Consider the following 7,434-nt stretch of genomic DNA (forward strand, 5'->3'; position numbering starts at 1 on the left):
TAATTTAAACAAATTTAAAAAAATTTTCAGATATCGAAGAACATTACTTGACTTCATTTAAAAAGATTAAAAATTAACTCCATTCTAAAGTTTAGAATGAATGAACTCATAGACCATGGTTGATCTGTCGATATATCCTTCTTGGATGTAAGAGGGGGCAAGCTAATTTTTGCTGGAACACCTTCGGTATAGTCACATAATAAAAGTGTAGATCCCTAGATTTGGGCAAGGTTCAGAACATTTTCAAAATTGCAAAAATGTTTAAAAAAGTTAAAAAAATACCTATTTTATCTGAATTATTTACTTATATTTTGGACCCTATGCATTTTGGAAGAATATTGAAGAGGAAAAAAGTTTTAGAATTGAAATTTGCACAATATACTGCAAGTTAAAAATGTTTAAATTTATTACAAACACTGCAAAATAGCAATAATTGATGAAAAAAAGGCAAAATAACCACGTTTTTTGGATAATTTTTTAAAATTGCTCCGAGAGCATTCTAATTTTGGTAAAACAACTTTCATTAAAATCGGTTCAATAGTTTTCGCAAAATAAATTTTTGAAAAAATTTTGAAAATAAATTTTCGAATTTTCAAAATATAGCACAGCTTCAAATAAAGCATCTAGAATTCAGGGGTAGGCAAGTAATTTTAGGTGGGGTCCGGATACTTTTGAAAATTTTTAACGAGGTCCAGAAAAAATGTATATTTCTTATTTTTTATTTTAATTTGGACTCAAATTTAATCTGCTTACTAACCATTAAGAACTCAAAACACTCACACAATTGTAAAATACTAGAAAAAATGATAAGATTGGCACTTAAACGTAAAAAACATTTTTTAAATAATTTATTTGAGTAATTTATACTTTCAAAAAATTTTTGGCGGTCCAGTATTTTACCTTCCGCGGTCCGGACCTGGACCGCGGAAGTTGCCGACCCTTGATCTAGATACTTGAAAATTTTGTAACGTAGAAAAGACCGCTCAACCTTTCAAATGGTTTTTGAAAAATTGAAATCGGTTGATTAGGACGGCTACAGTAAATTTTTAAAGTTAACACTCTTTTTTTTATTTTTAAACAATTAAATTACATTTATCAATTTGCAATTTAGTTTTTTTCAAAAATTATAATTTTAAAGTACTCGGAATGACGCTTCTTTTTTTAAAAACAGTTAAATTCCGTGTATTGGTTCTCGAAATATAAGCGGTCAAAGTTTATCGGCATTTACCGTTAATTTATAAACAATTTGGCAATGATCTTTGATCCAGTTGCTTCGTTTTTCCGTGTTCTAAGCTGGAAAAAATTTTCATATCCATAAGTTATCAGCAACATAGATAAATTAGCGGAAAAGCTGTCGCTCACAAGCGCGAAGAGTGACTCAAAACACGAAAAGTGTGGGGGCTTTCGCTCCGAGACTGAATTCGGAGGTTGAAAATGCAAAAGGTACAAAAAAATTGCAATATCTCGGATTCAAATGGACCAATTTCGCTCTTTTGTTTTTAATCCGATGTCTCGCGACCCAAGGAATCGAATATCATAATGCCAACTGCTAATTTGCACAAATTTTGTTATAAACAAAATTTATTATTTATGCATTAAATTAACTGTATTTTACCCTATGCTATTGCATTTTTTCAATGAAAAAATTTGTTTACGTACATATTTAAATACAGATAAAATTAAAAATAAATAGTACTTTAAAATTTAATTTTTTAATCTAATTGTTTAAAAATAAAATAAACTTTAAAAATTTACTGTGGCCGTCCTAATCAACCGATTTTTCAAAAACCATTTGAAAGTATCTAAATGCTTTATTTGAGGCTGTGTAACATTTTGAAAATTCGAAAAATTTTTGTCAACATTTTTTCAAAGAATTATTTAGCGAAAACTGTTTAACCGATTTTAATGAAATTTGGTGTGTTGTTTTATTATACTCTAAAGTTTTTTTTTTACCAAAATTAGAATGCCCTCGGAGCAATTAAAATATTTTAAAATATTATCCATAAAACTTGATTATTTTGCCTTTTTTTCATCAATTATTGCTATTTTGCAACATCGGTAACAAATTTAAACATTTTTGCAATTTTGAAATTGTACCGGATCTCGCCCAGATCTAGGGATCTACACTTTTATTATATGACTTGTACTGAAGGTAATCCAGAAAAAAATTGCTTGCCCCTTCTCACATCCACCTCAAAACAGATCCGCCCTGTCTATTTATTACAAGCTGAGTTAATTTTGAGATAAAAGCCATGAAAGTCATAAATAAATATAGACAGAATAACATGAATAACAATGTCTAATCCATAATTTTGACAGATTACATGAATCTCAGTTTATCTGCTGAAAAAAAAAACAAATTTGCGTTTTGGAACCCCCCAATCCCACCATCTATGTGGAAAATCTAAATATGAACGGCCAATACCGCCACGCGAAACAGGCCGAGCGGTGTAATTTTTTGTATTGAAGATAAGCTGTTCAAACTGGAATGATACATGAGTTCGTGCTTTTTTAATTTCCTCCATATTCGGCGTGATTTGGCAATATATCACTAGCTCGAACGTTAATCCCCAGTTTTTAAACAAACACCAAGATCCCAGGACGCTTTGTACACGTCAACAACGAAATAATGTCAACGCCGCTAAAAAACGAAACAGATGCGAGCTTGTACTTAAATTTATTGAGGATCGGCTTGGGACATAACTAGTTGCATGAAGCTGAATATATTCGGACTATTTGCAGGCCCGTAACAAGGGGGAGAGAGGGAGGTGGCGCCGTTCTAGAAAACTAACCTAACATAATCAAATACAGGATATATACGTACATTTGGATTATTTCTGTCACCATTTCTTTAACAACCCGTCACCACCACTACCACATCTGCGATACGTCATAGTTTACTAAAAAATATTAATGAAATATACTTAAAGGTACTTAAAAGAAATACACCGTCCGTGAAGGTAACAAATCGACACAAATACGTCAACGCTGTGTTGCACATCCCCTCCAAGAAACTATTATTCAGGGGAGATGCGGCTCATAACAGAACCGGACTCAGTTGCTTGCAATTTGAGAAGTAATTCAAATTATTTTTATAACTACTTGTTGGATTTACTTATTTTTTAAAATCAGCACAGTTTGGACATTACTTAAAAGAAATCACTAAACAAATTTTTTGTATTAGAATTTTTAATCCGAAATACACTTAGCAAAAAAATTAAAGCAGCAGAAAAATTTCCAAATATTTTTTAGTGAATTTTGAAAGGCTGTAAGCTCGTGAATAATGCTCGTATCGAGAAAAATAAAACTTCTTGAAGATTCTAGTCTTCAAATCTTTAGATGAAAAATTTTTTTGGGCATCTCCCTCACCGCAATCAAAAGAATTTTTTTCAAAACTGCACATACGACTAGGTTCAGAACTTCTTTTCTGGCTTTGTCAATGCCAGGGTTATTTAGCCTGCTTCATCAGCTTCAATTTGTTTTTTTTTTATTTCTGTAATAATAATAATAATAATAATGATTTATTTTCCATTAAGACAGTATACATGTATAGGATTCGTCACACACTTAATATTTAAAAAAAACAATCAGTTATAAAAATGAATTGAAATGAGATGAAAATAATTTACTTGCATTATTTTTGTCACAATTTCGCGTAAATACTCATCAAATATCAAAAGAAAATCAAAATTTTGAAAAAAAATCAATTTTGAAAATAACTTTTTCAAAATTTTTAAAAAATGTTTGCGTTATCTTTTTTACAGTTTTACATTGAATATTTCAAATGTAGAGAAAAAAAAAAAATTTTTTTCCAAAATTTTGAATTTAATTTTTCGATATGTGATAAATATTTAGCACGAAATTTTGAGAAAAATAACAGAAAAATTGTTTCATCTTTATCATTAATTGATGTTGAGCAATAAGATAAAGATTCCGTCGATCGTTTTCAAAATTTATAAGCCTCATGGGGATGTATTGAGTTCAAAAAAGACCTACAAACATTGGTACTTTGCGCAATATTTGCAAAGTAGTTGTTGATTTTTCAAAACAGCAGAAAAAGTAATTTTTTGCACTTTTTCTAATTAATGTTATAAAGTAGTGTATAAAAAAAATTTCAAAAGGCACTTGAAGAAGCTCGATTCAAGTTTTTAAAATCCACCCCCGTTCGCCGTACGATCATTAGTTTATGAAATATCGAAATAAATTTTTCGTCTCAATATTTCAGAACTAAAATCTTCAAGCTTCAAAATGCCTTTTCTTTCCCAATACGATCATTATTCACGAAGTTAAAGCTTTTAAAAATCACTAAGAAAATTTGGAAATTTTTCTGCACCTTCAATTTTTTTGCTGGGTTTATAACATATCGTTATTCTACACCCCTTGAAATAGTCTACTGCAATTATTTTTTCTCTCACTACAAATTAATTATATACATAAAAGTTAAATCGTTCTGAAGACATTTTTTTATACACATTTTCACATCATGTTTACTCTGTGAAAATAAATTTTTGTAAATAATCAAAATGGACCAATTTTTCTACAATTGGGAATGCTTTGTGAATATTAATTCCGAACAATATTTCCCATCTTTTTTTTGGAAAGAGTAAAGATAAAGTTTACTAGTTTACTCTTGTGATATTTTTATATTTTTGTAAATATCTGGATACCCCATGCATGAAATGTTAACTTTTTCCATAGTAACCTCATTTTAAACACAAGCAAAATTTTTTGTCAAATGTGCTTCATTCCATAAAATGTTACATAAAAAAAACCTTTCTTGCACATTAACCATAGATATACTGTATATACAAATTTAAAAATAATTGGATTTTGATGAAAACTAAAGAACTACAATTCGCTTTCCCATAAATTAATAACTTGTGATTATATTCTCGTGAAAAACAAATAATCACAAATAAAATATTACACAAAATATATTGGCCAATAATAATAGAATAAACAGACCCCAGCGAATTTTCTGGACCGACGAAATACAGCAAATTGTATCCCGACTACGATGCTGTTTCACTAATAACATTTTCAAATCCACCCCAAAATGTCAACGGAAGTTTGTATTACCGAGTATATTTTTTACTGTAATATAAGAATTTTCCATCACGGGAAGTATTCAATATTTAATAATGTATCAAAGCAACACCCTGTCGGAAAATGGCTATACTGTGGATGCCAAGACTGTTGCTCCAGTAACCCCCTAGAGATAAAAATAACGTGGTCAAAACCCCAAGGCGGAGGCGAGTGGTTTTATCATTCAATTTGTGGGAGGAGGTTGTCTATAAAAAATAATTTGATTTGAAATTTGCCCCGAAAACATATCACACCTACCCACTGAATAGAAAATGTCATGAATTATTCGGAATACCGCATTAAACGTAAAAAAACGCAATAAATGATAAAAATAGGGTCCGACATATCACATAAAACAATTACGACTTACAAAAGCTTATTACTCGCATGGATGGTGATTTTTTACACCCTGTACAATGCTTAAAACGTTAAAAGCTTACGAGATTTCCAATTTGAAATTCATAAGCGCAAAATTAAAACACATGAAAATTAAAATATCAACTTGTTTACTTTTCTTTGACGCCACGAACAAACCTAAACATGTAATTAACAATAACCCGTTTTTCCTTGTTTCAGGTAAACGAAGCGCCCAACGACCAGGTTAGGAAGAGTAAGTACGCCATTAATCAAAATTACGAAAAAACGTCGGGGACATGTCCTCGTCCAGAATTTATACCGAATTGATTGCCCTTTGGTTAGCATTAAATGGGGGTGGATATAGAAGGGAATTACAGACGGATGGGGAGTTTTAACACGAAACTGTGTTACGGTGCCCCTTTGATGTGATGTCGATTAATTCTAAAAACCCTTTGGCGATGCTGGTTTACGCTTTTCGTTTAAATTTTGATCCAAAATTAAAACAATCGAAATTAAAGTGCTACGAGTGGGTTTCCTCGTTACTAAAAATATATTTTTAATTAATTATGAAACTAAAAAAAGTTTGTCTCGGAAATAATAATTTGTAATTACTGACAAGTTATAGCTGAGCGAAATATCTTTTGAACGATAAAGTCAAGCGTGCAGCTGTTGTTCCATTACAGTTTCTAAATATTTGCAGATAAAATTGAACTTTAAAAATATAAAATTTTGCAAACCTTTAGAGGGACTCTATTGGGATAAATATTTTCTTGCAGACTTTTTTAATAGGTACTTACTGAAATTTTTTATGCTGCCTCCTTCAATAGTTCAGCTAGCATTGTTTACAGTTTACAAGCGTTTATCTATACAGTGTGTCCCAAAATAATGGAATAAAATTTATATTTTTTTTTCCAGTTCAGATATAAAAAAATCTTTGAAACAGTCCACTTAGTACATAGAAATTGTTACTTTTCTGCAATATTTTCTATTTTTTTGAGCCATGGCCAGACCTATATTATTCAATTTTCTTGGCTGGAAACATGTCGAAACCGAGAGAGTTGCGTTAACCTAATTTGCAAAGGCACATAGCTAATGCAATGCGAAACATCGCCTTATTGTTAAAAATGTTGTCACCGCCGTTCTTGGTGGTGAAAATTCGAAATATTTGGAATTATTCAATTTTCTTGGCTGGAAACATGTCGAAACCGAGAGAGTTGCGTTAACGAATTCAGCGATATACCTACTTTTTGTAGTTGTCAAAAAAATTTAAAAAATTGCCTTTTATGTCGTACCGACGATTATTTCAAACAATCGTAGTCTCTTATGTACTTTAAAAAACATACCTACTCTATATTAATCTTATTCTATTTACTTTAAAGCTTTTTTTGCAAAAAAAAAAACACAGAGAAAAAAGAAGAGAAGAAAAAAGCACACACGGACACCATAACACTGAGAGAAAAATGACACACGACACATATATGGAGATGTTGCGCGTTCACAGCAGACCAAAACAAGAAAAAAAATTTCCCAAAACCAAAAAGAACAAGATACCCCCGCGGGAGCTCTCGGGCCACAAAAAGAGGGCCCCCCCACACATTTGCCCCGAGATCAAAAAAAACACCAAAAAAAAGTTCCCAAAAAGAGAGAAACAGAGAAAAGAGCCCCGCGAAAAGCCACAACACGCCCCCCACACAAAACCACACAAAATTTTTTGTGCGAGGATATAAAAAAAAAAAGGGAAGGGAAACGAACAAAAAACAACCAAAGATTGAAAAATCGCATCAGAGAAGAAGTCCGAAACATAACAACGAATGTTATTTAAAATGTAATTAATAATTTTGAACACCGAATTGGACATTGAGCAAGTCGACGGCGTGCTATCTGTTTTTATGTAGAAAACGATTCAAGAGGTTCTAAATATTACAAGTATTATTAATTTTTGCAATATCAACGGTTTTAATAATTTAAAATGCTTATTATCCTCTCTAACTT

This window comes from Anoplophora glabripennis, unplaced genomic scaffold (genome assembly GCF_000390285.2).
Source record: "Anoplophora glabripennis isolate ALB-LARVAE unplaced genomic scaffold, Agla_2.0 scaffold249, whole genome shotgun sequence".
In the NCBI taxonomy this organism is placed as follows: domain Eukaryota; kingdom Metazoa; phylum Arthropoda; class Insecta; order Coleoptera; family Cerambycidae; genus Anoplophora; species Anoplophora glabripennis.